The sequence below is a fragment of the Marmota monax genome, unplaced genomic scaffold, assembly GCF_021218885.2.
Source record: "Marmota monax isolate L192 unplaced genomic scaffold, Marmota_monax_Labrador192_F-V1.1 WCK01_AAM20220418_F8-fsc00046, whole genome shotgun sequence".
Taxonomy (NCBI): Eukaryota; Metazoa; Chordata; class Mammalia; order Rodentia; family Sciuridae; genus Marmota; species Marmota monax.
Window position 1 is genome coordinate 11527359 of NW_026692486.1, and position 10024 is coordinate 11537382.

General features: G+C 37.3%; 1 pseudogene; it reads right to left on the minus strand.

Moving 5' to 3' along the window:
- Window positions 1-575: 575 nt before the first annotated feature.
- LOC124091909 (gem-associated protein 5-like) lies at window positions 576-5422 on the minus strand (annotated as a pseudogene).
- Between the last annotated feature and the right edge of the window lie 4602 nt (window positions 5423-10024).

A 10024-nucleotide genomic window follows, 5' to 3' on the forward strand; every position in this document is an offset into this window, starting at 1 on the left:
TGTCTAATTTTTCTGTCTTAGTAGCTGGATATGAAATATTGTTCAATTGTGTAAATAACCACAGAGAAGAGATTAAGGATTTGTAATTAAATAGAATTTAGAGTTCCTTTATGGTAAAAATAGGAGTCAAATGATCCAAAAGTCATATATGTAAAACTAGAAATATGCGTTTTTCTTCAAAGAGTATTTTTGGCTTTAATTCTCAAAAGGGTTCTGTGACCCCAAAAGATTAAGAACCATTGAAATAATTTCTTCCTGTGCTACTTGGTCACCATCAATTGTTTATTATAAAACTGAAAGGATTACACATATATGAGTTACTTATTTGTTCCTCTAAAACTTTAGTGATTTTTCCAAATAAGCAATTCCATAAAACAATATCAAACTTTCAACCTAAAATTCAGATGTAAAATTTCAGCCTAAAATTCAAGGTAAAGAATCAACATGATGAGGAAGGCCTATGTCACATTCAAACTTTAGTCTTTGAAAGAGAAGACGTAGAAGAGCCTAGGTTAACACACACACAAAAAAATTTTTTTTTTAAAACTATACCAATAGTCATAAAATGTGGCAATTTCACCTCCAACAAGAATGAAATGTTTACAATCAGGCAAAATATTTATAAAGGTAGCTTGTGTTCAAGAACATAACGCTTTGAGTGATTACAAAAGTTTCTCATCTTTGGGTGAAACTTGCATAAGCCTTTAGAGATGACACAATTACTCCACAGGTATTTGTTCTGAACAACTACTGCTGGCTTTTCATGATCTTGAGCCCCAAGTCAGATTCCACTGTGTCTAAGGGTAGACAGTTGATTCAAGCTTAACCCTTACTGTTTTAGTTTGGATTACTGCAAACACACCTAGGGATTAGAGTGAATGCCTGGCAAGGTGTAACTGCAGAGATAAACAATGTCAATAATTCTGTGGCACGGTTTCTTCAAGGTCCCTGAAAGTTCATGTGCGGAATGTCTGGCAGTGTCTTTTGTATGCTTTAGTGTTGCTGTATTTCTGAAGGAGCTCTTGGGCCTGTTGCAACATTTCTTGGATCACACAGCAGGACACTGGGACCTGATATGAAGCAGGATGAGGCAGTAGTCCTGCACATTTAGGAAGGGCCATATCTTAAATACTCTCAGGAAATTTAGCTATTATTTCATTTGTCTCTGTAAGGCTTTTGGCTCATTCAGGCAAAGAGACTCTCTCATTTTTTTCTTCTTTACATGGGCTCTGAGGACTAGCAAGGTCCTCTTCTTTCTGTTCAGGTTAATTCTTATCAGGATCATTGGCTGTGCATTTACAGAGCTGACTCTTCTGGTGTTGTCGGGTCATTTCAGGCAAAGTCTCTTGGACTTCAGCAATAGTTCTTCATGAGTTCTGGAAACTGGCATGCTTTTCTGAAAAGAGCTCCTTACAAGCACTCAGCATTTGCTTACTTTCTTCTGTGAGTCTCAGTTGTAGTCCTGCAGGTCTGCTTGGGCTTTGGGTGAGAAGCAGCTTCAGGGTCAGTCTTTTCAGCCCTGGCACTGTCCACCTACTCAATAGAGAATATCTTCCTGTGACCAGCCCTTACCCAGTCACTGGACTCAGGGCAAGACCTGGAGAGAGAGACCACCAGATTTCATACAGACACCCATATATTTAAAAAGGCCTCCAAACTTTTGAAAGCTGAAATGGCTGGGGATTTATGGCCACCCAGTTTGTCTCTTAGGTATTCACAGCCATCAGGGAGAAAGGCCGAATAGATATCTTGCATGATGGTGAAGTTCCCAGAGTCGTAGCTCTGAACCACAAGCTGAAGCAATGCTTTCATGGCCTCATCCCAGGAGGCTACCTGTTGACTTAGCATCGTCAAGGTCAAGTCATGGCAAATGAGAAGCAGGAGTTGTTTGGAGGGAGTGTTATTTGTAGCAGATGGATACTGGATGTTTAATAGCTTCTGAAACACTGCCTGATACTGCTCTGGAGTGTCAAGGCTGAAGATGCTCTTCCACCCTGCAGTCACTCTCTATATAAAGGACTCTTGTATGTCTGTGGCCCAAAAGTGGTAAAATGAGGAGCTTCTGCCTTCTAGAAACTGCTTTTCCTCCAGATGCCTTCATAGTAGCTCAAGCAGGCAACACCAGTCTCTGACTCTGTAGACTTTCAGGCAGCTGCAAGTCTTCCTGGGTTCTCACCCAATTCTTGGCTAGAAGCAGCTCTTGAGTACATCTAAAAGCCAGAGAAGCAGACAACCCATTTTCTCCTACAATTGCAGACAGCTCTGCAGCCATCCTAAGTGATGCTGCATCTCCCTTTTTGGCCAAAACTTTGGTGGCATCATAAGGGGGAGTAGCTCCTAAATAGCATTTGGCTGCTATGGCATAATGGCCATCTCTTTCTAGATGGATCCCCAGATGAGATACTGGTCCTTCAGGATCGGATCCTCTGGGTATAACCAGGCATTGGCAACTGCAATAGCTTCCCTGTAAAAATGGTTTGACTTGAGCAGCTCCACAGCTTCATACACTTTGTGAAAGTAGATGAGAGGCAGCCTTGATACTGATCCTGAAAACACAACTGTTTGGCAAAGGCTTCTACAGCCCATAGCATACATGGTAGCAAGCTGTTGGTGCCATAGCCACAGATTTTTTTTTCAGCTCCCTTCTTTCTGTACTGTTTGGAAAATACCCTTTAGATCTCCTTTCCAAAGCATGAACTGGTGAAAAAACTCTGGGTGGCCATTTTTCAAGTTTCAATCATTCCTTCAGTTTCAATCATTCTATACAAGGCAGCCCTACCTGTGAAAATCCCCAGGTGAAATCTTTCCTGAAGATCTGCAGACACATCCTCATTTAGCTCTTTGCAGGGCTTTGCAGTTGCTAGTACCAAATAGTCCTGATAAATCTCCTCGTTAGACCTGTAGCCTAGGCTTGAGCTCAGAGGAAGCATGAAACAAGTTTTCTCTTTTTGATTAAGGCTTCTGGCTTCTTTTAGGTGGCTCCTTTTTCAGGAAAGAGATTTCTGTCATTAACCATGACTTGACTTTTTAAAGCATGAGGAAACTGGAGTACTAATAACTGGTTCTTTAGAAACCATTGAAGCGAGGCCACAAGGTGACTCTGGCTCCTGTGCTTCCTTCATCCCTTCTTGGTCTGACAGGCCATTCTAACAGATCCTGAGTTCTCCTTTGTGCTCCTTTCTTAGCTCCTGTCAAGTGACTCTTGATTTACAGGCACTCACAAGATGAGCTTTTTCTTCTTTTTGGACTTTGGCTTTGGTTGAGAGAGCCATTTTTTCTCTAATTCAATACTTTTTTGGTCATGAAGAGGCCAAGAATGAGCTTGCATGAAGTCAGCCATTTGTACACACAGAAGTCACCTCCCCCTGAGTAAATGCAATCTGGAGCCAATAAGGACTATGCCACACAAACAGGCTTTTACTGGAGAACATCCCATACTGGTATGATATCCCATACCATCACAGAAAGCAGACACTAGCCTTCCATCATGATGTAGGCCCCATGCCAGACTAGTAATCTTAGCTGTATGTCCTGAGAGGGCCTAGTAGGCTCTATAATGGTCACTAGAGATTCAAGATTGCTCTCTAGGACAGTTTTCAGATTGTTCACATAAAATGACCACATTGTTGGAGACAGAGACTATCAGAGAGCTTGGCTACACCTGGCTGCCATGATCATGATACCAGGAAATGATATTCACAAGCTTGTGACTATGTTGGATGGTCCAGATCAGTCTCAGGTTGGGAACCTGAAATATTTCTATTGATCCATCTTCATTGTCAAGGGCTAGGGATATAGTTCAGTTGGTAGAGTACTTGCCTTGCATGCACAAGGCCCAGGGTTCAATCCCCAGCACCACACACACAAAAAAAGCAGTCTTCCATCTTCATTGCCAAGAGCCATGATTTTGCCATCTGCTTTCCAGCTGATTTCTGTGTATACAGCAATATGTATTTTGATGGAATTGACTCCCTGATGAGTTTATTGATATCAAAGGCTCCTCCACTCAGCTTTCAGGGCTTATGCTATAGAACAATCCCTTCGCCTCCATAGGTGTATAAAGTGAGGAAAGGTCTGTCCTTCTCCTCTGAGTAACATTGGGGGTGCTTGTTGTCCCCAAGCTAATGTGTATACAGTCTTCTTATGATATGTTCTATAAATTTGTGGATGTTTATTAGAGTAAATGTCACTTTTCTGTCATCAGTTCCAAAAGCTAAGTAACTTTCCTTGTTTGAGTGCCAGCACAGCACTGTAACGATGGACTTGACACCCTGCCAAAAGTTTTTCACATCACAGTTATTCTTTATGGAGAGTGTATTCCATACATGGATCATGCCATGCCCAGTGCCTATGGCCAAACAGCCCACATCCAAATGAGAGAAAGTCAGGCTGTAGGGAAATCCACCAAGGGAAAGCAGGGTCCAGCATCACTCCAGAGTGGCCAGGTCCCGACATTTTACGTTTCTATCCATTGATGTGGAAAGAAGCAGCTGTTTGTCATCCTCAGTTTACAAGGGACATAAATTAAATGAAATTCTAGAATGAGTCTGTCCTTCTGATGAAGTGAGAAAGAGGATATATTTCTGACTCCAAGACTGAGTGAGCAGTTCACCTCAGCAACAGTTCACCTCAAAACCAACTTGTCGCCAGGTGCATTGGCTGATCCCTAGGCCAGCAGAGTGTCAACCACAGGCATTCTTTGACAGTTGGATCTATACCCTGTCCTCTTCTCGTCAGAAAGGGAAGTTTCAAAATCATCACTCCTCTGTCTTGAGAGCAGTTGCAAAATGTGGCCTTGAAGTGTACTTCAAACCTGTGAATAACTTCTCCTTTCTTATGAATGTAAATTATAACCACTATGCCATCCTTGTAGCAGATAGCGACTAAAGCTTCATGATGACATGAACAAGTATGACAGAAAATTGCCCTTGGTTCTACAAAGAGGTGCTGGCTGTCATTTCTGTTAAACCAGTAACAGAAAACTACTCCTTTTTCATCCCGGGATACTATTAAATCCTTTACTCAAGGAGACCAACGCAATGTTAATTTGGTATACTGATGTAGTGCGTGAAAATCCAAGATTTTCACGGTCCCATCATTGGAGCTTGTGGCACAGAGGTTGTATTGACCAGGATGATGAGAAAATGTGAAGCCAGAGACTCTTTCAGTGTGTCCCACCAACTCTCCTATGATTCTAAACATGGGAATCCCCAGGGTCATGCCTGCTCTTGAGCCCATGTGCCCAAGGAAGATGGAGGTCCAGGCCATGAAACCAAAGAGGCCCCCAGCACTGCATCACTGCAGTGGGTGCCTGCCAGTTAAGGGAGGGAGGCAGTGTCCACAGTTTCTGCCCCAGAATCAATGGCAACAAGGCTGAAGGAAGCAGCCACAAGGATGGATCATTGGGAGCTCCTGAATACATTATTTTCAAATATACCTGGCGTATTCCCCAAGATAGAACATATGTTAGACTACAATGGCAGTTTTAACACATTTAAGAGGACTGAAATTATATCAAATACCTTTTCTGACCACAACAGTATGAAACTGGAAATCAATAACTGGAGGAAAACTGGAAAATTCAAAAATATATGGAATTTCAATACCACAATGCTAAACAACCAATGGTTGAAAAAAATCAAAAGGTGTTTTAATTAGCTTTTGCATTGCTGTGACCAAAATACCTGACAAGAACAAGTTAGAGGAGGAAAGGTTTATTTGGGAGTCCACAGATTCACAGTTCTCTGTTTATAGAGATTGCCAACTCTATTGCTCTGGGCCCAGGGTGTAGCAGCTCATCATGAGGGAAAGACATAGCAGAGGAAAACAGCTCAGTTCATGGTGGGGTCAGAAGGAGCCCTAGGAATAACAACTCTTCCAGGGCCCACCCCCAGGGACCTATCTCCTCCAGTCATGCCTACCCGCCTACAGTTAGCACCCCATCAGTCCATTCAAACTAGGATGAACTAATTAGATTACAGTTCTCATAAACTAATCATTTTACCTCTGAATATGAGGACATTTTACCTCCTGCACTATGAGGACACCTCATATTAAAACTATAATAAAAGGTAAATATATAGATACATAGATATATATAATAAGTGTGGGGAGTGTGTGTCTTAAGATGAATAAAAATAGAAACAGAATAGACCAAAACTTGTGGTATATAGCAAAAGCAATTCTAAAAGAGATTAAAAACAAAGAAAGAAAGAAAGAAAGAAAGAGCTCAAGTAAAGGACCTAACATTATGCATAAAGGAACTAGACAAAGAATAATAAGTCCAAAATTAGCAAAAGTATGAAAATAGTAAAGATTGGAGCAGAAATAAGTAAAATAGAGACTCAAAAAAAAAGAGATCAAGAGTTGGTTTTTTAAAAGGTAAACAAAATTGACAAACGCTTAGCTAAAACTAAGAAAATAAGAGAGAAGACTCAAATAAATAAAACCATACATGAAAGATGAGACATTACAACTGATACTGTGAAAACACAAAAGATCTACAAAGGATTACCATGGACAATAAATGCCAACAAACTGGATAACTTAGAACAAATGAATAAATTCCTAAAAGCACACCTATTGAGCCTGAATTATTTAAGAAAAATAAAATAGCTGAAAAGACCAATAGCAAGTAAGGAGATGGAATCATTAATCAAAAGCCTTCTAACAAAAAAAAGTTCAGTAGGAAGCTTTGCAAGGTTATGAATATGTCTATGATTTTAAAGGTGAAGATGGTTTTATGATTAAATACTTATCCCAAACTCATCAAGTTGCAGACATTAGATGTGCACGGCTATTAATAATAATTATATCTCAATAAAGCAGTTTTATATTTTTTAAAAAAGATTCTATATAATGGAGGCACACAACTTTAAGTATTCAATCACAACAAGAAAAATCATTGAACAAATTTAATATATAAGTTGGGATAAACATTTGGTTTTAAAGGAAGTTTCCATCATCTGCTTGGGACTTTTGATCTTGATAATAAGCTTGTTGATATGGAAAGGATTAAATAATAATCATCTGAACTTAGGTGATATATAAGTTTAAAAAAAATCATAATCCAAGATCAGTGCTAATGGCAACACCAACAAATTAAAGAAAATAATTGGTCAAAAGTTAAAATCAACAACTGGTTGGCATATCTTTTTCACTAAGACATAGTGTGTAACATAACAAATTTCATATTGAAAAGAGATATTTTGCATATGAGATATGTATTAAACATCCCAATTTTAAGAAATAATTTCAAATTTCAATATTGTCCAAGTCAGATATACCAAAAGCTATGAGAGTTACATATATTCACTGAAAATAATATTTATGATTTAATTTTAAACACTGCTTTAAAGTGTGTTACATAAGTCACTAAAGTAAGAGACTGAAAAAGACCTTAGCATATGGAAAGATCTCCCATGTTCTTGGAGAGGCAAAATTAATGTTGTAAAAATATTAATGTCCATACTACCAAAAGTGCTATACAGATTTAACACAATTCCTATTAAAATTCCAATGATGTTCTTCATAGAAATAGAAAATACCGTGATGAAATTCATTTGGCAAAATATGAGCCCCAGAATAGCCAAAGTAATTCTTAATGAGAAAAGTGAAGCAGGAGGCATCACAATCGCAGACCTTAAATTATACCATTGAACTATAGTAACAAAAACAGCATGGTATTGGCACCAAAACAGACATGAAGACCAATTGAACAGAATAGAAAACACAAGACAAACCCATATACATAATTATTTCATACTAGACAAAGGTGCCTTAAACATACATTGGAGAAAAGATAGTCTCTTCAACAATTGGTACTGGGAAAACTGGAAATCTATATGTAGCAAAATGAAATTAAACCCCTATCTCTCACCATGCATAAAAATCAACTCAAAGTGGATCAAGGACCTAGGCATTAGACCAGAGATCCTGCACCTACTAGAAGAAAATATAGGCCCAACACTCCATCATTTCGGCTTAGAAAATGACTTCCTCAACAAGATTCCTAAAGTGCAAGAAGTAAAATCAAGAATCAATAAATGAGATGGTAAGAAACTAAAAAGCTTCTTCACAGCAAAGGAAACAATCAAGAATGTAGATATCCTACATAATGGGAGAAAATGTTTACCCTCCTGCACCTCAGAGCATTAATCCAGGATATATAAAGAACTCAAAAAACTTAACACCAAAGATATAAGTAACACAATCAATAAAGGGACTAAGGAACTGAACAGACACTTCACAGAAGAAATACAAATGATCAAAAAAATATATGAAAAATGTTCAACATCTCTAGCAATTAGAGAGATGCAAATTAAACTACATTCATATTCTACCTCATTCCAGTCAGAATGACAATTATCAAGAATACAAGTAAACAATAAATGTTAGTAAGGATGTAGGGTGAAATGGACACTCATACATTGCTGTTGGGACTACAAATTGGTGCAACCACAATGGAAAGCAATATGGAGAGTCCTCAGAAATTAGAATGGAACCACCATTTGACCTAGCTATCTCACTTCTTGGCATATATCCAAAGTAGTTAAAACCAGCAGCCACATCAATTTTTATAGCAGCTCCATTCACAATTGTTAAGCTCTGGAGCCAACCTAGGTGCCCTTAAACAGATGAGTGGATCAAGAAAATGTGGTATATATACACAATGTAGTATTACTCAGCCATAAAAAAGAATGACTTTATGACTTTTGCCAGTAAATGCATGGAACTGGAGACTATCATGCTAAGTGAAATAAGCCAATCCCCAAACCAAAGGTCAAATATTCTCTTTGATATGCCAATGCTAACATACAACAAGGCAGGGAAGGAAAGAATAGAAGTTCAGTAGAGTAAACAAAGGGGAATGAAGGAAAGAGAGGGAGAACGGGAATGGGAAAGACAATAGAATGAATCTGACATAACTTTCCTATGTTCATATGTGAAAATATCACCAGTGAAACTTCACATCATATATCACAGGAATGGGATCCTAATTAGAATAAGTTAAACTCCATGTATGTATAATATGTCAAAATACACTCTACTGTCATATATATCTAACAAAAACAAATAAAACAAAAAATAATTTAAAATGTTTTATGTAAGTAACATATTTATTATGAAAAATGTGGATAATATAGAAAAGAATTAAAGAATAAAATAATAGTAAATTGTAATACCAATAAACAAAGGAAAAATGCTAAAGAGTTTTATTTTTCCCAGATATTTTCTATCCATGTATAAATATTAAAATCAAATTCTAAATTCAGTTTTCATAAACAACCTTCAGAAACTTGACTCTGTAATATTCTTGATAGATATAATTTGTTACCTATCTTCCTAATAATAAATATGTATATTGTTCAGAATTTTTTATTTTAAAATAATATTGTCATAAATATAGTTGTACTAAATATATAACCTTGTATATTACCTTAAAATAGATCCATGGGCATGAGATTGCTGAATCAAATATAATTTTAAAAATAATCACATACCATGTATTTTCATCTTGCTTTCCCAAAAGGATATACCAATTTTACCCTTCCACTAGAAAGGAATGATAATAGCCACCTCATTGCTCATTCACAAATATTTTTAATTACCTTTAATGTCAGTCAATTACATAATATCTATACATAAAAACTTATTGTAATATTAATGTAAAATTTGTGAATTTTTTAAACCAAAACTATACTAAAGATTGTCTTTGTTACTATACGAATAAAGTAGTATTATTAAAATATAAGCAATATTTCAATGAGAAAGATTAGTTTATAATCAATAGAATTAAAAAAATGATTAAAATCATTCATACCACACCTGGTGTAATATCTTGCACATAGCAGGTATTCACAAAAGTCTATTAGATGTATGGTTGTTGACAAAATTTTAATTCATTGATTAGTGAAGAAGTAACTCCTAAAATAATAGTGCTTCCATATTGGGGACCCTAGCAACCATTGGATCTAACACTTTCACTGACAAGATATAGACACAGAACCCCAGAGAGTTTAGT